The 20,483-nt window shown below is 51.9% G+C and overlaps 1 protein-coding gene across 2 annotated transcripts in view; it reads right to left on the reverse strand.

Annotated features, from left to right (window-relative positions):
- MYO18A (myosin XVIIIA) overlaps window positions 1–20,483 on the reverse strand; it is an 84,790-nt gene that overhangs the window by 62,523 nt on the left and 1,784 nt on the right. The window lies entirely within an intron of this gene.

A 20,483-nucleotide genomic window follows, 5' to 3' on the forward strand; every position in this document is an offset into this window, starting at 1 on the left:
GAGGGGAGGGGAGGGGGGGTTGCTGAGAAGCCAGAGCAGAGCTGTCTCCTAACCAATGCCCAACAGGGTGTCTGGAGACCCCAGGCCTGTCACCCTGGCCGGTCCTGTGAGCCCAGTGAGTCCTGTAAACAGTATTACTTTCTCTGTGAAGAGGTTGCTAAGCACTGCCCAAGAGGACCGAAGCCCAGCTCCAGCTCCTACCTGCCACTCGCTGTACAAGCCATTAGGATGCTGGGCTCGTGATTCTGCTTTCTAGGGAGTGGTGTGTCTTCCCGGGGAGATGGTCTGGCCCTTCGGGGGCACGTGCCATGTCACAGGTCTTCGTACCTCCAGTGCTTTCTTGACACAGTGGTGCCACTTGCCTCAGTGACACACTGAAATCCCCAGTGGGACTTTAAAAATACTGATGCCTGGATCCCACCTCTTCCCCCTAATTTCTGATTTAATTGGTCTGGGAGGGCGGCCAGGGCACTGGGATTTTTAAAAGCTCCCCCAGTGATTCTTACCTACAGCCACAGCTGAGAGCTGCTTGACTGGAAGGTCAACATGAGGCCTAGTGCAGAGGTGCCCATTTGTTATATCAATGAGAGAGTCAGTGAATGAAGGAATGAATGACTTAGCTGTGTGACCATGGGCAGGTGACTTAGACTTCCCTCATCTGCAAAATGAGGATTATGCTGCACTGACTCTCTTAGCATGAAACTGGTGAAGTCTCAGTCAGGGAAAGGGCTTTGGTTTTCAAAATGTGGTCTCCAGACCAACAGGATCAGCATCACCTAGGAACTTGTCAGAAATATAAATTCTAGGGCCCCACCCCAGACCCACCGAATCAGAAACTCAGCATGTTTTTATGCTGAGTTTTTACCAGCCCTCTCTAGGTGATTCTGAGAACCACTGCTTTAAAGGAATTATTCACACTGTACTGTGGTTAAGTTAGTGAGGCCTCCAGAGCCAGACTGCCAGGTTCAAGCTTGGCTCTTCCATGCAGTAAACTACACGACTTCACTCTGTGCTTCTGTTTCTTCACCTATAAAATGGGGGAAATAATAGTGCCTACTGCATAGGGTTATTGTAGGGATTAAATGAATTAGTACTTGCAAAGCCCTAAGAACAGGGTCCAACCCCTATGTTTTCAATAAGTTTTAACAATTATTATCTATCTGTGATCACTGGGGTGGGGGAGAGGCATCACAAGCAAAATTTTCAGGTAACTGAAGCCTACCCTCTTTAAGGGACAAAATACTTTCTATTTTAAGTAGTTTTCTAAATTCTATTACTATTTCCAATCATAAAAATAACAAACATTTTATAGACTCTCTTTCTTTGGTAAGATACTCTGAACTCATCTCTAACATCTTAAACTCTGACCTCCTGACTTACAGCCTGGCTTCTGCCCCACCAACACCCCAAACCACTCTCCAAGGGCACCAGCCCCGACTCGGCACCGGCACCGCAGTCAACCTGAAGCCTCGGGCTACCCCCATGTTAGAAAGGCGAGAAGCCCTTTGTGTCTGTGTATCTGCTGTTTAGTTCTTTTGTCCCCTACCCCTGCCAGACCATTGGCTGTCACTCTGCCTGTCAGCACGCCTGTCTTGAGCAGTCTCACCTCCTTCTAATATGCTGTTTCTGCCAAAGGCTGTAAAGCCAGATAACCAAGCCTGATAGAAGAGTCCAGAGCAGAACATGTGGGATGTCAGCAAACACACAGCCACTCCTGTGAGTGAAAGGCCTGGGTTTTCAAACGCAGACTCAGTGTTCTCTACGTTGGCTGCTTCAGGGCCTTCGAGGCTCACCTGCCACTCGGCAGTGCCCTGGAAGATGACTTCTGGGTGACCGAGTGTCACTTCATCTGCACAGTCTTGTCTGACTTACTAGTAGTAACCGTGGGCCCATCCGTTCCGAGTTTCTACTCAGATGACTAGATCCTGTCCATTCTGTCTCTGAGATGCTTGGTGTTACTGACGGAGACCATCTCAGGGCAGTTTCACTTCCCTTAGTGAAAAGGGAAACCTCTTCATTCAGAGGGGGAAACCGGGGCCCTGGCAAACCACTCAGCTTCACACATAATCACCATTAGTCCCTCTGCTGCTCAAAGCTCAGTGCTGTCTCAGGACCTGGTCCTTAAGCCTGTCCTATGGCTCTGGGGGGCCACGCGGTCACTCCTACAGCCAGCCGGACCACCTCCAGGCACCTCAGCCTCCCTCTAAGGACAGCCACAATCTGGGCCCTCCTCAGCGCTTCACCCTCACCTTCCTCTCACCCTCGCCCTCTCCCCAGCACTCCAGGCTCTCACTCTCTCAGGAAGATCTTCCCAGGGCTCCATGCCCTCATCTCTCACAGAGCCTTTATTTATGAAAGCCTCTCCACCAGCCCCTCCACCTTCCCCATTTCTCAAAGTCCATCTTGAGTTCCACCTCCTTCATGAAGCCTTTCCCAAAACCCAAGACCTGCGTGGTAACAGAGTGCAAAGTCTGAATCCCAGCTCGGCCTCTTTCTTGCAGTCTGACCTAAGGGAAAGTTACTCGATTTTTTTAGACTTTCCACTTTTTGCCTTATAATAGTACACTTACCTTATGGGGTTGTCGTGAGAATTAAAAAAAATAATAATAATAATAGTGGGACTTCCCTGGTGGCACAGTGGTTAAGAATCCACCCGTCAATGCAGGGGACATGGGTTCGAGCCCTGGTCCAGGAAGATCCCACATGCTGCCGAGCAACTAAGCCCGTGCGCCACAACTACTGAGCCTGCACTCTACAGCCTGCGAGCCACAACTACTGAGCCCGGGCGCCTAGAGCCTGTGCTCGATGGCAAGAGAAGACACTGCAATGAGAAGCCCGCGCACCGCAACAAACAGTAGCCTCCACTCACGGCAACTAGAGAAAGCCCAAGTGCAGCAACGAAGACCCAACACAACCAAAAATAAATTTAAAAAATAATAAATTTATTTTTTAAAAAAAGAAGTACATGGAAAGCACCTAGCATTAGGCCTGGCAAATTGTCAGTAGTGATTAAATTATTATTAAAAACCAAGGTGTAGTGAAAAGAAAAAAACCCAAAAAACCCACAGTGTTCACTGCCTATACTTATACGTCAGCACATATGCATGGTGGTTCTTGAGTATATTCGATACGGTGCTCTATTACATACAGGGGAGTCACATACTATGTGGGATTAGATTCTAAAGTTAGCATGTAAGGCAAAAATAGAATATAGTCAAAATTACTCTTAAAAATCCCTAAACTTGCTCACAAAGTATAGTACAAATGGGTTTGTATGTACCATTCTATATATCCGAAAGCATAATGTATACAGTCATGTACAGCATTGAATAAAAGTATACAAAATACAATGGTTATAATTTCAGACTACAGTAATAGTTTCCTACACAACCACATACAGGTATCCTCCGTTTTCTGAAGGTTTGTTTTATGCCACTTGGCTTTTACGAAAGGCCTACATTAGTACCTGTTTCCGATAAGCAAAAGAAATCTGAAGAGGATTTTTGCTTTTACAAAAAAATGCTAAGAACAAAAATAGTGTCCAGTGTTTGTTTTGCAGCAAGCGTCATAGCGGCAGGACACACGCCAGGCAGCACTGCCAAGCTCCTTCCCCAGGAACTACACTCAGCATCTCAGCATCAAACTGTCATAGCTTTGGGTTTCCCTGGCGGCGCAGTGGTTGAGAGTCCGCCTGCCGATGCAGGGGACCCGGGTTCGTGCCCGGGTCCGGGAAGATCCCACATGCTGCGCCGTGGCCGCTGAGCCTGCGCGTCCGGAGCCTCCGCAATGGGAGAGGCCACAACAGTGAGAGGCCCGCGTACCACAAAAAAAACACAAAAAACAAACAAACAAACAAAAAACTGTCATAGCTTTGAAGTGAATCTGTGTGTGTGCTTTATCTCGATTTTTAAAAATGCATCCATTAGCAAAATGTGCCTTAAGGTCATTGCTTCTTTACTTTACACCATTTCAGCTTCCAAAAGGTTTCATAGGAACGCTGTACTTTCAGATTGCGGGGGGTGGGGGTGGGGGCGGGGGGGGAACTTTAATTGAATTTATTGAAGTTTAATGAGTATACGCCATGCCTAAACTGATGTTTTGATGGTAATCTATTTGTGTCATGTGTTTAAGCCTTCTCCCCCTGGAGAACAGGGATGATTTCCTACTTCCTTTAGATACCATCCTACTCCCCAGAACCAGGCACATAGTAGGTGTTCAATAAATATCCATTGGACTTAACTAACTGATCTGAAAGGTACATGTGCAATTAGCCACGCAGAAAAGAATGGGGAACAAAGGAATGTCCAGATTGAGTAACAACTTCAACTACTCTGCTCTCCCCCATTGGTAGTGTTGGGTGAGTGAAAGGGCCTTGGCTCTGTTTCGGGCACTGGGTCAGGCAAAGTGGTAAAGCAGAGCTGGGTTTTTTGTTTTCTGTTTGTTTCATCCCCTTACCACTAGACTGTGAACTTCTTGAGGCTGGTTTAGAAGGAGGTAGTTTGTAAAACACTGAGACTGAGGTTCTAATTAGCATTTTAATGAAAGAATACTCCTCTGACCCCATTTGTCTTTCTAGTTCCCCTTTAAATCAAAACTCTTAAAAAAAAAGGGGGGGGCTATAAACACTGTCTCCATAAATGGATACTAATTATGTAGTGCTTGTGTTATGACTAATTTGCAATGTATAAAGTGTCACTAATAGGACTCTTTATTTAAGGAAGTTGGGGGGAGTCTTGTTTCCAGCACTATGCTCTCAGGGCTGGGGAGGGCCTGGAGTATTTATTTATGCTTCCTGGAGACTCCCCACCACCAGACAGATGTATTCTTCGGGATGATCAGTTCAAAGGTTTCTCAGCACCTGTGCCTTCCCTCTGTTGGCAAGGATTAGACTTTATTACTTTTTTTTTTTTTTTTGGGTGTGTAAGAAATGTCTTCTCTCCTATAAAATAACAGTGTAAGTGTGTCAGTAGACAGTGCGTGACTGGTACTCTTTGAGATACTAAGGTTTTTTCTGAAATTTTACTGGGCATCAATAACCAGTGGATCCCAAAGGAAGGGAACAGACCCTCTTGAAGCCTAGGGGTGGCCGCAGGGAGGGGGAGGAGGTCTGAGGAGAAACCCGCCGAGACAAAAGGTGCACGCGCAGGGATGGGCCCAGACAACCCTGCCCAGGAGTTGCCTCACTAGGTTGCGGCCGAGTCAGCCCCCGGCCCCGCCCCCAACCCCTGAGGCCTACGCTTCCTGGCCCCGGCGCCGCCAGCGCAGGGGCGGAGCCGGGGGCGGGGCCCGGCCGGCACATGCGCCTGGAAGTACTGTGTGCACCCGCCCTGTAGTGCCGCTGGATCCCGGCAGAGGGCAGCCGCCCTCTTCTCAAGGGCCAGCCGGCGCCCAGGCCGCGGGATAGCACCTCCTTGGGGTCGCCCTCCGGGCCCCGCCCCCAAGAGGCGCCCACTGGGAGCTGGAGGCTGAGGGGGGCAGAAGCGGCAAGATGGCCTCTCCCTTTACCCTGGAGGGATACGTCCAGAAGGGGCAAAGATGAGCTCGGCGCAGACTTTGCTTTCATCACTGCTCCATCCCCACAGCCCCAAAACAGTCCCTATGTATAGCAGGCACTCAGTAAATGCTTATTGATGGAATAAAATGGATGAATGGATGACTTCATGAATAAACAGAAGACTCCAGGGATGCCTTGAGCCTGTGTGGTGGGGAGAGGTCTGGGACAAGCAATCCAGGAGGGTCAGTGGGCTCGGAGTGGCCAGCCCCACATCACTGCCCCAGAGGTGGTCACTGAGGCTTCGGGCTCCCCCAGCCCCTGCCCTGGCACACCCAAAGGTTTGCTCAGAGCCTGTCGACACCACACCATCTCTTGGGCATAGAGCCCAAGCAGGGAAGTCTGGGCTTGTCATCTCTGAGAAGACCAGGAGACCATCCCCTGGAAGTCAGGTCCCGGCTGCCTGTGGGGACGGACCACCTGACTGGTGGCTCCAGTAGGCCTGCTGCTCCCTGAGGACTCTCAGCTGCTGGGGATTTCCTCATGGCCCCTGGGGACTTCCAAACTGCCTCTGCTTGCCAAGCTCCCACAAGGCCCAAAGCCAAGGGCCAACCTTGAGGCTGGTTTTCCAACATCCTCCACCCTCCTGCCCCAAATCCCACCAAGACTTGGGGCACTTCTGAGTCTACTAAATGCACCACGCGTGATATTCCCAACGCCACCCCCTCTGGCAGACAGGAGAGAAAAAGCATAATGAAGAATTGTTCTTCTCTTTTTCACATAAACGACAACTCCCCTCTATTTCCAGAGGATAAAAAAAGGAAACCCAGTTTAAGGGTCAGCCACACCAATTTAAATAAAATATCAGTATGGCCTCCCGGGGTGTGAGTTGGAGGCCTGTGCTATTTATTCTCAAAGTCAGAGACACTCCTTTAGATAAGCCTCAGTGTCCTCCAAACACTGGATATTCAATAAATGTTTGAGGATCTGTATGTTCACCTCTGGAGGCCCCTGTTGGGCTTGTTTCTAGCACTCTTTGAAGTCAAAATAAAGCACAGACCCAATCTCCATAGAAGCAGGAAGGAAGAAGCAAAGGCTTCTACTTTTCCTACTGACCCCCCCACCTCTGCATTAACAGCCCTGGCCAAATCCACTGGGGCGTGTGAGCACCTGTGCATTACCAGGCTGGGCAGAAAACATGCTTGGCGAGCTGAGGGAAGCACTGCCCCAGTCGTGGTGGCACACGGCCAGGGACCCGTTGGCCCTGGGGCATCAGGATTCCTGAGTTGGTGAAGTGTAGAAATTGCCCGAGAGAACAAGCCTTCCTTCCTGAGAGGAAGAGAAAACACCACCCTCCCAGCCTCACCAGGCGGACGGCAAGACGAGACAAGGTTCAAGAGCACCCCACCACTTCTTTCTGAATGAGCTGTCTAGAGCTGCACTGTTCAATACAGTAGCCACTAGCTAAGTGTGGCTATTTAAATTGAAACAAGGGAATGCTTCTGATTAAATTAAAAATGAAATAAAATTTAAAATTCAGTTCCTCGGTCACACTGGCCACATTTCAAGTACTTAATAGCCAGGTGTGGCTAATGGCTACCAAGTTGGAAAGCACAGACTATCGAACATTTATCACTTTGCAGAACTTTCTACTGGACAGGTCTGGTCCAGAGGATCCCCCTTTCAGCTTGTCCTTGTCATCCTTGCCAAATACTCCTTCAGGTGTTGTTCCTGACCACCTGCTGTTCTCTCCCACCCCTGCCCCAGAGTCTGCTTAGACTCCTATCCCCATGTGCCATGCCTTGACCCCCAGGCCTCAGAAAGAAGTGGGGGAGGGGACGGTAGCCACAATGTAACCCCCAGCCTGGGAGCAGAAGCCAGATGCAGAAGGGCTGAAAAGGCAAGGCTGAATGCAAGCCAGCCCCCACCCCAAGGCATCCCAGGCCTGGGAGAAAGCCCCTCAGTGCACACAATCATTCCTTGTTTCTGCAGAGTCTCTGGACCATGCATGGGTAAGACATCTGGAATGTAGTGGCCTGAGGGCTTCCCCACATCACCCGCTGCTGGACTCATCTGATGTTAGTGCTCCCAGAAAAAGAAGCGCCAGCAGAACCCTGAACTTTGAAGAGCAAATAAGGCAATGGAGCCTTGTACTGAACAGAATGTTAGGAGTTCTCCCATAGGGTAGTGGACACCTCCCTGTGATGCCAGATGCATAAAGCAAATGAGGAAGAGGGGGAGGAGGACGTGGTGGAGAAAGGACTCCGGGGCATGCTCACCTTGCTAGAGAGGCTCAATCAAGCTCCCCAGGGAGGAAGGAGGGACCAGGGCACAGATCTGACTGCTATCACATTCTACCACCGGCACTTAATTTGAAAGGTTTTGATACAGCAGCTAGAAAATCCAAGGTGGGAGCGTCTGGGCAAGCTCATAAGTGTGAGGGAGGGAGCAGAGAACAGACCCGGGAACTGGCAGGTCAGGGCTGCCTCTCTGTTCTGTGCCTCAATTCCTGCCTTAGCCCTAATCCACGTGGGCTGTCAGAGGCAACACAGGTGCGAGGAAACACAATAAGTTGTAAAGAGGCCACAAGAAAGTAGAGTTTGTTTGTTCAACTGGAAAACAAATAGGAAAGAAGTCTGGTCGTCGAAAGGTATTGTTATCAGCCAAGAATTTGACTGAAGGAAATCACAGGCAAAGTAGCACAGTTTTGAAAACTGGCATCAAACAGATTCGACCGGATGTCCAGGGCAAAGCAATCCCGCTCTGAGGCTACCAGGTGGCCCTGAGTAAGCTTGGGGACCAGTCTGGGCCTTATTTCCCTATCTCCACCTGGAAGGCGCTTTGGGCAAAAGCACCATCCTAAGGAGAAGGGTAAAGCCCACCCCACCCTCCATGAGCTGAGCTGAGTCGTTAACAGGCTGCGGCGTTCCTGTGGGCAGATGACCCATCAAGCTCCCAGGCACCAAGTGCTTCTCAGCCCTCAGAGACAGATCAGTGATGATGACAATAACACTATTCTAAGTGATTTACATGTGTTGATTCATTAATCCTCAAAACAGCCTCACAAGGAAAGTACTAGTATTCTTATTTTACAGATGAGGAAAATGAGGCACAGAGAAATCAACTTGCCCACGGTCACCCAGCTTGGTCAGCAGCAGAGCCAGGATTCAAAGCCAGGCAGTCCGGCTCCAGAGTCTGTGCCATGCCCAGTACATACCAATGGATCAACAACACATACACAATCATACACAACTCCCGATTTGCGGGCCCTTCTGCCTATGCTGGCTTCCTCTTCCTTCTCCCCCAAATGAGCTGAAAGTAGTTCGCACAGCCAAAACCAGCCTTCCCATCCAACTTCATATCTGCCAAGCATCTGGTTCTACAGCAACAATAAGAGCTGCAGTTTGGGGATTTTGAAGAGAATGGGTGGGGAGGGAAGATGGGAGACCCTTTATAGCAGGGGCTCCTCTTTCAGAGGCACAGAGAGAGACCTCAGAACCAGCGGTCTGGACTTCCCTGGTGGTCCAGTGGTCAAGGCTCCGCGCTTCCAATGCAGGGGGCACGGATTTGATCCCTGGTCAGGGAAGTTCCACATGCTGCATGGCGTGGCCCCCCCCCCAAAAAAAAACCACAAAAAAAAACAGTGATCTAAGGAAGACACAGGGGCTGGGTGGGGAACCCAGGGCCCTGATAAAAAACAGGAAAGCTGTGCCTTCTTCTGCCCCAGAAACCAAGTCCTCTGGTTTGTGGCCAGCCTCCCTCTGCACAGAGAAGGTGAGGGCTGGTTAGAAGGGCTGGAAGCTGATGGCAGAAATGCTTTGGAAGGGTCTGGGTGAAAAGGACAACCCAGACTAAATTCTGCTGAGTGTGTGTGTGTGTGTGTGTGTGTGTGTGTGTACATGTGCCAAGCCATTTCCAAGCTGGGTGTCCCGTCACAGAGCCTGGTTCTTCTCCCCAGGTCAGGGCCAAGAAATGATGGGTGGGGGCAAGAAACAATAAAGAAGCCCTGGGAGAGGAATGCAGACAGGCATCTGTGTGACTAGGCAGGGTGGCTCACCTCCCACGACGGAGGGTGGGGGCCTTTTACCAAGCGAAGGTGTTCAGGCTGGTACCCCCTCACCTTCTCCAACCCTAGGCCTCATTCCCACCTGCCGCCCCCAACCTCATCTAAACAAAAAACTCCTGTCATTGTCCAGAAATCCTGAAGCCAGAATCAGGATCACTGCAGTCTGCCAGAGAAATGAGGGCTCCTCCAGGCAAAGCCAAGTTCTACGGGGAATAAGGATTTTGCTGGCCACTTGATTCCAGGAAGACAGCCCACAGCCGTACCCCCAGGTTTCTCAGGCGGTGTGCCCAGTTTCCCTCTCGCCTCTATTGATCTTGATGCATGGCCAAGTGAGTTGGGCCTCAGCCTTACCCTGTGCCTGTGTCCTTTAGGTAACCTAGATCGCCTGCAGAGGAGGATGCAAGGCTGTGCCAGGCCCAGCACAGGCTGGGTCCCCTGTGCCTGAAGCGCCAGGCACACAGGCTCTCACAGCCTGGACCGTTCCAGGCGAGATAGAAGATGCCAGCCCACCCAGGGAGGAAACCTTTCACTGCTCTGAAGCCGGTGCTTCTGCAGGCGGCTCCACAACCAAACCAGTCCACGGATGAGGGGCCTGGGGGTGGGCAGGGACAGGATGCAGGCCGCCAGCGGGAACAAGGACATTGTATCAGACCCCTCCCCTCGCCTTGTCCCCGGAAGGCTCCACCGGACTCTCCAGACACTTTCCCCTTGATGGGATGGGGCTGGGCATGAAACTGGGTGTCACAGAGAGTCATGACCGTCTCATGCTGCCTGACAGTGCCGTCACTGCTTGGCCTCCAGCCCATGCCACTCCGGGCTGAGATCTATCTTTTCGCAGATGTCTTCTGTTCTAGAGAAAGCACAGGCTCCCAGATCACAGTGATGACATCTTCAGCCTTTCTCCTCCACAGAACCAAGCCCACAGGGTGACAGGAGGCAGGTGCTCCTCAAGGTTTCCTGACCTCCTGCCTCGAGTGTGCCAAGGCTTGGGGGACACTGGCACCTGGTCCCTGCAGCCCAGAGCCAGGCCCCTCCCCAGCCCACCCCACCTGCAGCCCTCTTCTGCCCAGAGCTGGGGCAGCCTCACAGTCCCGCTGCCAGAGAAGGGAGCCCAGGAAGTGCCCTGTGAGAAACCTCCCTCCCTGTGGGTACCCGCTTGCCCTAGGGCCCGGCAGTGAGAGAAGCTGGGCAGGGAGGGAGGAAGTGAGTCAGCTCCTTGCAGAAATGGGAATTGGAGGGAGGAGCCAGCAGAATGGAGCTCAGAGGGCAGAGGGCACAGGGGCTGGAAAGGTCACTAAGAGAGGGATCCAGGCCCTGGAGGTGCTGTGTGGCCCACAGAGTGGAGGACGGATACAGGTGACAAACTCAGCGATGCTACGTCCTGCCGAGGCTGGGTGGCCCCTACAGGCCCGAGAACCTGGGTCTGGCAGGCACAGCCCCACCTGAGGATGAAATGGAGGCAGTACCCCTTCCTGACGCACTTACCGTCTGGAGGAAGTGAGGCCCTGTGGGATACAGCCAGCCACGTTCTCGCCTCACTGAGGTTGAGTCTCTGGTCCCCAAGCCCTCCCGCTGCCTCTCCTGAGCCCCGCAGCTCCAGAAGCCCAGGTTCCCCCTGGCCTGGCCCAATGGGGAGACAGATGTTTGCATTTCCCAGAGAGGATGGCAACCGAGTCCAGGCCCCAAGAGCAGAGCAGCTGGGGCTGCCCCGCATCTGCCCCCACCCTCTCCGGCAGCCCCTGCCCCTTCGGGAGCTGTCCCCAGGCTCCAGCTGGAATCTGTCGCTCTGACTGGGAAAAATCCTTGCTGTGAAAATTCCCAGCCTGCCGACATTCCAGCACACAGGCAGCCCAGGGAAAGGAGAAGGAAAGAAGGTGCCCTGAGCCCTGTCAGGCCACATTCCACCCCCTCAGAGACCTGCAGCCAGTGAGACAGGCACATTCCTCCAAGGTCCCCTGGGCCGGACACTGTGTGACCTCATGTGACCCTGAATCTGCTTCTCACCCATGCCTGGTGCCTTCCTTGGCAGGCTGTCCCAGGGACCCTCCTCCCAGAGCCCCCTCCCCAGGCCCCTGCTCCTGGCTGTCTAGAGCCCATCTCCCCTCCACTCGTGTGAGGGATGCAGAGGGTCCAGGCACACAAGAAACAAAGTCCTAACACACTGCAGACAAGTCACCGAGGACAGTCAGCGGGGAGGGTTCTAGGAACCCAAACTGAGCTAAACAAGGGAACCCAGACAAGAGAGAATGGGAAACCAGTTCCTGACTAGAGAACCATCTTCTTTCCTTCAACAAATATCCACTGCTCTCAAGTGCTCCAGCATGGCAGAAATAAGAAGATAACGAATTAATTACAGTCTTGATGCAAGTTATAAAGAAGAAAGTGGACGTGCAGACCTGACATGGTCTGAGAGGGCCAGGGAAGCCTTCCCTCAGGAAATGATATTCAAACCGGGGCCGGTATGTATGAGTACATGAGGGTGGGCAGGGAAAAGCATGATAGACAAAAGGAACAGCAGAGACTCGATGGTAGAAGCCAGTGAGAACTCTGCGTTGCACACCCACCACCTGCCAGTCACTCTGCCAGGCCGTGCTCCTCACCTCTGTCCCACAGTGCACACTAGGAGAGAACACATTCACCCCTGCGCCACAGAAGAGGGCATGTTCTTGGTCAGAGGTGACATTCCGGGGATCTTGCTACCCCAAATGCTACAGAGGTCAGTACCAGCATGTCAGTAAGGGCCAAAAAGGTGAGGGGGCAACGTGCCTGGCCTCCAGGATCTAGAAGGGGAGATGTATGAGGGGCAAAAGCGCAACCCTCCCGCACCCCGGGGGACCACACCCGAAGGCTGACAAGGCAGATGCCACTTGTCTTCCTGCGGCTTCCCTCAGCCGCCTTTCCAGTACCTCGCCCAGCTCCCACAAGATTACGTCCCGCCTGCTGCCACTTGGGATCACTTCCTCTGGCTAATCCTCTATAGAGACTGAGAGCAACAGTCACACCCTTCTGCAGCGCGCTATCCACAGAGCACGAGTGGTCAGTCACTCCTGGCTTCTTCCCCTTTCCTTGTGGAGAAGAGGGTTCTAGCGACAGGGCAGCGGGAATCAGAAGGCCCAGGCCTGGGCTGGGCAGTGGATGTATAAGGATATCCAGAGACTGCCTTCCCCTGCCCTACATGGATATATAGATATCCATCTCTCCTATGAATAGTGAAGGGCAGGAAGCTGATACCTTGAGTTCAAATCCTGACCAGTCACTTAATAACCGTGAAACCGTAGGTAACTTAACCTTAACCTTAACCTCTCTGTAGACCAGTTTCCTCATCTGCAAAACAGAGATTATTGTAATAGCTACTTCAAAGGGCTGCTGGGAAAATTTAATGAGTTAATATGTGTGAAACATCTAGAACAGTGTCTAATGAAAGCAGACTGCACGCTAGCCAGGATCTTTGTTCTTGCTTCTATTTTTCAGGCCCTTCCCTCAACGCATTTCTGTTCGGCTGAATCTTTACCGGATCAATTAAATACCACTTAGGGAGCATTGTACATGCTACGCACTGTACTGGGTGCCATACAGGACACTGGGCAAACACCCCACGTTCTTCCCTGCCACAGAGTTTGTGCAAAGCGGCCTGGCTGAGCCAGGCCGGGGCAGAACGCCATGCCCTGATTCTGAGGAACATATGGCGGGAGACTAAGGGAGCCAGAGTGGTGACCCAGGCCTAAGGAAATAGTTTCCCAACCAAACTAGAGCCAACAACTGAAAAAATAAGCTTTGCTGACACTGTCCCCTGTATTTCACAGAACGGAAGCTGCTGCCAAGCACCACGCAGGACTCTAGGGTTGGCTGGGCAACCCCCGCAAACTGCACAGCAAGAGGTGGGGGGCCATGAAGACTCCATTCCTCGGCAGTGCCTGTCTGGCACAGTGCGCGCCCACAGTGCTGCAGATGCCTGGGGCACATCCGTACCCGCTGCCCAGACGGACAAAGGAGGCGCCAGGCAGCCTGCCCAGGCAGCAGGGAAGCCCTCACCCCAACTGGTCACCGGTCCCCACCCCACGATGCTGCTCTCCACCCCAGGCTCCAGTGAGGAGAATCCAGCAGCTTAGTGTAGCGGGGTGGCGGGAGCCCTGCTGGCAGGCGGAACGCGTGCTTGTGGTTTCTGGGAAATGCTGTAGAGATTTGCAGCATTTTTAAAATACTTGTGTTCCCACCCGCCACACACAACCCCCTTCACCCCACTCCTCACCCACCCCCAGTCTGGGTGTTTGCATATCTGGTATTTTCCAGAACCACTTCAATGTAAGTAAGAGAGATTAGAAGGGAGAGGAGGACAAGGTGGCCAGGGGTATCAGGATGGGCCAGAGGAGTTCTGGCCAGGGCTGGAAGGGGCCGGAGCAGGCTACCTCAATCAAGGCTCTGCCCTGCACCGGGACCCCAAGCTGTGCCTGCAAAAACAACCGATGACCATGACATGTGCCCACACCCAGTCCAATGTGGCCTGGGCACTGTGCCCACCACCCACGGGCTGGGTAGCCAGGGCACTCTGGGACTGTAGTTCATCTAGCATCTCACTGGGAAAAAAGCAGAATGGTCCTCTGAAGACAAAAGGGAGACCTAGCAGAACAGAAGTGACCTAGTCTACCACACTATCCTGCTGGTCCCACGTACCCCACTAATCCAGGACAGACAACCCCCAAAATGCTCCCAAAGGCCTTTCACCCACCAGTTCTCACACCCTTGACACCTACCCACCCGCCTCTCATTACCAAAAGGACATAGTTTGGGTTCCACTCTGAGCCCCCAAACCAGGCTCTCACATGGTGAGACTCTGACGCCAGAGGTGCCAGAAGCTTTGGCGCAAAATGAAGTAAAAAAATTCCTGGAGTGGGCTTCCCTGGTGGCGCAGTGGTTGACAGTCTGCCTGCCGATGCGGGGGACGCGGGTTCGTGCCCCGGTCCGGGAAGATCCCACGTGCCACGGAGCGGCTGGGCCTGTAAGACATGGCCGCTGAGCCTGCGCGTCCGGAGCCTGTGCTCCTCAACGGGAGAGGCCACAGCAGTGAGAGGCCCGCGTACCGCAAAAAAAAAAAAAAAAAAAATTCCTGGAGTAACATTAGGAACAGAGCATTTTAGAACCCTGAACTCAGGCAGTACCCAACTTCTCCACCACCAGAAGCCCCTGGGAAGGCCACTGCCCAGAAGCTGGCCTGGCAAGGCCTGGAAGCAGCACAATTTCAAGCCTCCCCTTGGAATCTTGCAGGCCCCACTCCTGACAGCACCCAGGGACCCTGGGGACAAGGTTGGTGAGGCTCATACCGTTTCCGCCCAGGGGACTAGGGCCTTCCACTACAGCAAGGGGGCCCCTGCCTTCTCCCAGATGCAGGCAACCCTGACCAGCCAGTCCCCTGCAAGGCCACTGATGACCATGCCTGCAGCCCTGAGAAGCCAGGCTCTAAAAAGCTGGAAAAAGAAAGAGAGCATCCAGCGTCCCATCTTTCCCGCCAGCTGGCTGTTTTTGACAGAGCTACAGAGAAAGAGTTTGGACAAAAGCGTTAGGCATCCCGTTGGAAAGAAAACCTCACCAGGGGCAAGAATGGGAGAGTACTAGGACGGATTAATTAAAGAGGCTGCAAAATTATCTTTCCTGGATGGCATTAGAGACTGGGCAGAGGGAAGGGTACTAATCTTCCTAAGCATTTACTACCGGCTAAAGTCTATATAAGTGACATCATCTAATACACAAACATGTTTATCTTAAATAAAGGCCCACAAAGCATGGTATACAGAATTAAAAACAAGTCTCCCTTTAGCTCCAATCTTGTTCTCTTTCTCAGAGAAAACTGTGGTTAGTTGGGTGTGCATCCTTCTCTGATTTAGTCCTCTCAAATTCTGGGAGGATAGAATAGAGCCGGTTTATAGAGGTCATGGGTCACTTTGCCTCGGAGGCCTCTCCTAATGGCCACCCCTTTTCTCCCTAGCACAACTGGCCACTTCCTCCTTCTCACCCCACTGCATAGCTGTGCAGACCTCCGTGATAGCAGTTATGGTGCTTGGTTGCATTTCTTCACTTAGGTCTATGCTCCCTCAAGGAAAGATTATATTTTATTTATTTAATCCCCCTGTGCCTGGTACAGTGCCGGTTCTTAAGCACACTTCATTCAATGTTTAAGGGAGTCAGTAAACTGAGGCTCACAAAGTTTGGTAACTTTAGTAAAACTCAAACACAGGTCTTTCTGACTCCAAAATCTACGCTCTTTACACTATAACATGCTCTCTTCCCGACTCTGGAGTGTCGATGTGGTTTAGATGGACACGACGACCTCTTAAGGAACCTGACAGCCCTATAGCCTTTGTTTGTTTGTTTGTTTATTTATCTATTTATTTATTTATGGCTGAGTTGGGTCTTTGTTGCTAGGCACAGCCTTTCTCTAGTTGCAGCGAGTGGGGGCTTCTCTTGTTGTGGAGCGCGGGCTCTAGGTGTGTGGACTTCAGTAGTTGTGGCTCGCGGGCTCTAGAGCGCAGGCTCAGCAGTTGTGGCGCACGGGCTTAGTTGCTCCATGGCATGAGGGATCTTCCCGGACCAGGGCTCGAAACTATGTCCCCTGCATTGGCAGGTGGATTCTTAACCACTGCGCCACCAGGGAAGCCCCCTATAGCCTTTGAGTACAAACCCCAAAGTCCAACAGAAGAAACTGTACCACGGATCTCGGGCAAATGCCTGACAGCTCAGGAAACTAGCCTTGACTGGGAGGGAGTGGTAGGCCTTCCTTTAAACCCCCATCTCTCCCCTCCCACCACATCCTCAGAAGCTCAGGGGAGCAGTGCTTTCTAGGCACGGCTCCCATGCAGGCCAGCTCCTCTAGCTCTTGGTGGCAGGGGGACAACCACATCGGCCAGGGTTTAGCCAGCTGGGCTTTTCTGAGCTCAGCAGAAACATCTCACATTCCCAGACAACACATTTGTCCCCCGTGAAGGGCCCACTGAGGATACAAACAGAAGGGACCGCTCTCCCCTCTCCCAGGTCCTAGTCCCGGCCAGGCTTCTACCCCTTCTTAATGGTTATTGACTTTTCCACTCAGACTCATGGACCTGGAGGAAGGAATTCTGAACCAACTGGGGTTTTAAGACCCTCACCGTTACCAACACCTCCCTCAATCTCGCCAACTCAGGGAACTCTTTGCCTTTAGAACTTAAGGGTAATTGATTCCCAAACAGACGTCCCTAGAACATTTTCCCTGAGGAGCCAAGGAAAGAACGTAGCATCTTCTCCTAAACCCGGCAGTCACGCTTGACCCGTCTTCTCTTCCTTCTCCCACACCAACCAATCAACAAGACTACAATGCACCCCAGTGTTCATAGCAGCACTATTTGCAATAGCCAAGACCTGGACAGATGAATGGATAAAGAAGATGTGGTATATATACACAGTGGAATATTACTCAGCCATAAAAAAGAATGAAATAATGCCATTTGCAGCAACATGGATGGACCCAGAGATTATCATACTAAGTGAAGTCAGTCAGAGAAAGACAAATGTCCTATGCTATCACTTATATGTGGAATATTAAAAAATGATACAAATGAACTTATTTACAGAACAGAAACTGGGACTTCCCTGGTGGCACAGTGGCTAAGAATCTGCCTGCCAATGCAGGGGACACGGGTTCGAGCCCTGGTCCGGGAAGATCCCACAGGCTGTGGAGCAACTAAGCCTGTGCGCCATAACTACCGAGCCTGAGCTGTAGAGCCCGTGAGCCACAACTACAGAGCCCATGTGCCACCACTACTGAAGCCCCGTGCACTTAGAGCCCGTGCTCCACAAGAGAAGCCACCTCAATGAGAAGCCAGCGCACCGCAACAAAGAGTAGCCCCCGCTCGCCACAACTAGAGAAAGCCAGTGTGCAGCAATGAAGACACGACACAGCCAAATAATAATTAATTAATTAATTAATTTTAAAAAAAAGAACAGAAATAGACTCACGGACATAGAAAACAAACTTATGGTGACCAAAGGAGAAATGGAGGGAGAAGGATAAATTAAGAGTTTGGGATCAGCAGATACAAAGTATATATAAGAGATAAACAACAAGGTCCTACTACATAGCACAGGGAACTATATTCAATATCTTGTAATGAACTATAATGGAAAAGAATCTGAAAAAAAAAATTTGTATACATATATAAAACTGAATCACTTTGCCGTACACCAGAAAGTAACACAACATCGTAAATCAACTACATTTTAATTTTTAAAAAGCTGAAATAAAATAAAAAAGACAACAGAGCCTACCTCAGTTGCTCCCATCTGATACATCTCTCCATCTCCACTGCATGTACCCAAGTTCACGCCTCCATCCATCCTACTGAGATTACAACAGCTCCCTCACTATTCTCCCCACAGCTATCCTTGCTACACCTGAAAGCATTCTCCATAAGCAGAGAGATTTTCGAAAACCTGTTCCCATCACTCCCTAATTAAATTGCTTCATTGCCCTTGGGTTAAAGTTCACATTCCCTAGCGTGACTCACAAGGGCCTTCGTGACCTGCCCCTGCTTGCTTCTCCTGCTGCTTCTCTCAATAATGTCCCCACGCTATCCCCCAGTCTTATTCCCCAGATGTGTCATTCTCTCCAACCTCTAGACCTTGACATGTGTCTTACAGCCTTCCTCTTTCTCCTCTCGCCTCCCTGACACTCATCTCCCACCCAGATGTCAGTCCTCCCTGACTCATTCCCAAGGCTGCCCTAGAAGTCCCTCTTCTGTGCTCCCTAGGGCCGTGTCCTGGCCCCTGTCACTGAGTTTCTCAAATGGCATTGCCCTTGTCTGCCCCTTGACCATCCCTCCCACCACACTATGAGTTCCTTGGGGCTGGGGTTATGTGCTGCTCACTGCTGGACCCCAGGACCTAGCACACAGAAAGTGCTCAACAAATGTCTGTTTAACAGATAGGTGAGTGGAAGAAAAGATGCAGAAGAGTTGCTTCTCTCAGGCCAGCTGAGTGGTTCCCATCAGGCCCCAAGTCTATCTTACTACCGTAGCTCACCCCTGCTCCCAGCGGAACCCTGTCTAGCAGCTACAGGGATACACGAAGAAGGTGTGAGCCAAGCATTCTGGATACACACCATATGAGAAGGAAACCCGAGGGGCTGTCTCTCCCTGGGGCCTTCTGAAGAGGCCACGGAAAAAGCCATGGGGCCTGGCCCCCATCTGTGTGCTGAAAGAGAACAGATGGCTAACCAGCTCCCTCAGAGCTCCCTGGGGACAGGCAACGTGTGGACACAGTTGATGGATGGCCTGATGGGCAGGGTGGCCGCCAGGAGCTGTACCCGTGGGGCTGGAGTTGTCAGGGTACCCCACCCAGCAGCCTGGAGGAGGCGGGAAGACTCTTTTCTTGGCATGGAACTGGGATTAGAACTGCTGCCAAGAAAAGGAGCAGGAGGAAGAGGAGGAGATAGAGGAGGACAGCCGCAGAAGAGGCCGCAGCACTCCCACACCCGCTCCGGGGTCTGTCCCAGGAAGCTGGAATGCTGGGCTCACTCCACTCCCCTCTGCTGTGGCCTGAGTCCCCGCCACCTACCCAGGTAGGACAAGATACAGGGCTTCTCTTAACCTGTCGGAGGGCTCTAGGAGACTCATGAGGATGGGGCTTTCTACTACGTCCCCTGCCCGATCCCTCAGGTGGACGAAGACGTCCTCTGGCCACCAGCTGGGTTTGCCCCACAGGGACGAGAACAAGCCAGCGTTTCAGGGATACCTGCTGTAATGTGGAATCCACCAGGGCCTCCAAAGCTAAGCCATCCACTTCCCCAGGGATGAGGTAGCAGCAGCGAGCTGGGAAGGGAGAGTGGCTGGGAAATATGAGATACCAGGATGATCCCTGTGCTATAAAGACAAAACTAAACAGCATCCGAGATGCCAGGCCCAGGGCCCCACAGAGGCCTGTGCTGTGGTTCAACAGGGAGCTGGCAACAATCCCCCAGGGGAGATTCAGTCTTTCAGAAGAAGAGAGTTCCATCTGTTAAAAGCAATGTTAGCCTGGTAGAAAGCAGACAGACATGGCAACATGGTATGATTTTTGGTTCTGAAATAAAGACTACTCCCTCTAAGTTGCAGTTCCCTGAGTTCAGTCTAGCCTGGTGGCTAACACATAGTAGGTGCCTGATGTGTGTTTCCGGAATAAATGGGTCCAGGTCTTCCCCTGGATTCCACGACAGGCTCCCTTCCACTCACTACCCTTTCCTGACTAGCAAAGCTGCCTGACCCCACCAGCCCCAGGATAAAGGAAGGTCAGGAACCCAGCTCCAGTGCTTCCTGCCAGAGCCTAACCCTGCTGCTCCCAGGCCCCCCTGGCCCGAGATGCTGCCAGGCTGAACAGCCATCTGAGCTTCCACTTCCCCTCCCCAGGAGAGAGCGAGGACCAGAACTCTGCTTGCTTCCTTAGCATTTCCTCCCACTTCTGACTTTGACACATCTGGCCGGTCACTTAGTGCTGAAGGGTCCTGGCCAGGCTATGCAGTGGTCAGGCTGCAGGGACCAGATCCGAACGATCCTAAAACCCACAGCCAGGACAAAGGGATGGCTAGAGGCCAACTTGTCCCTCCTAGACTGTCTCTAGGCAGAACACTCCAAACTGATATGTAGCCACCCTATCAAAAGTCCCCTGGGGTTAGAGATCTCCATCCCCTTAGAGACCTGCTCATACATCTAATCTCAATCTCTTCTGTTCCTATGTTACCCCCTTCCACTGCTGTTTTGTGTGGGCAGGATAAGAGTTGGGATCTCAGGGACAGTCAGGTCATACTATCTCTGTAGGCTTGATCCCTTTTGCCTTTCCAGGGCCGCTTTTTCTTCTTCCAAGAGATAATAAAGACTCTTGGAGCCCAAGTGATCTTTATGAATCAGATCCAGTCACTCCCCTGCTGAA

The sequence above is a fragment of the Lipotes vexillifer genome, unplaced genomic scaffold (genome assembly GCF_000442215.2).
Source record: "Lipotes vexillifer unplaced genomic scaffold, Lipotes_vexillifer_v1.1 scaffold216, whole genome shotgun sequence".
Lineage (NCBI taxonomy): Eukaryota > Metazoa > Chordata > Mammalia > Artiodactyla > Lipotidae > Lipotes > Lipotes vexillifer.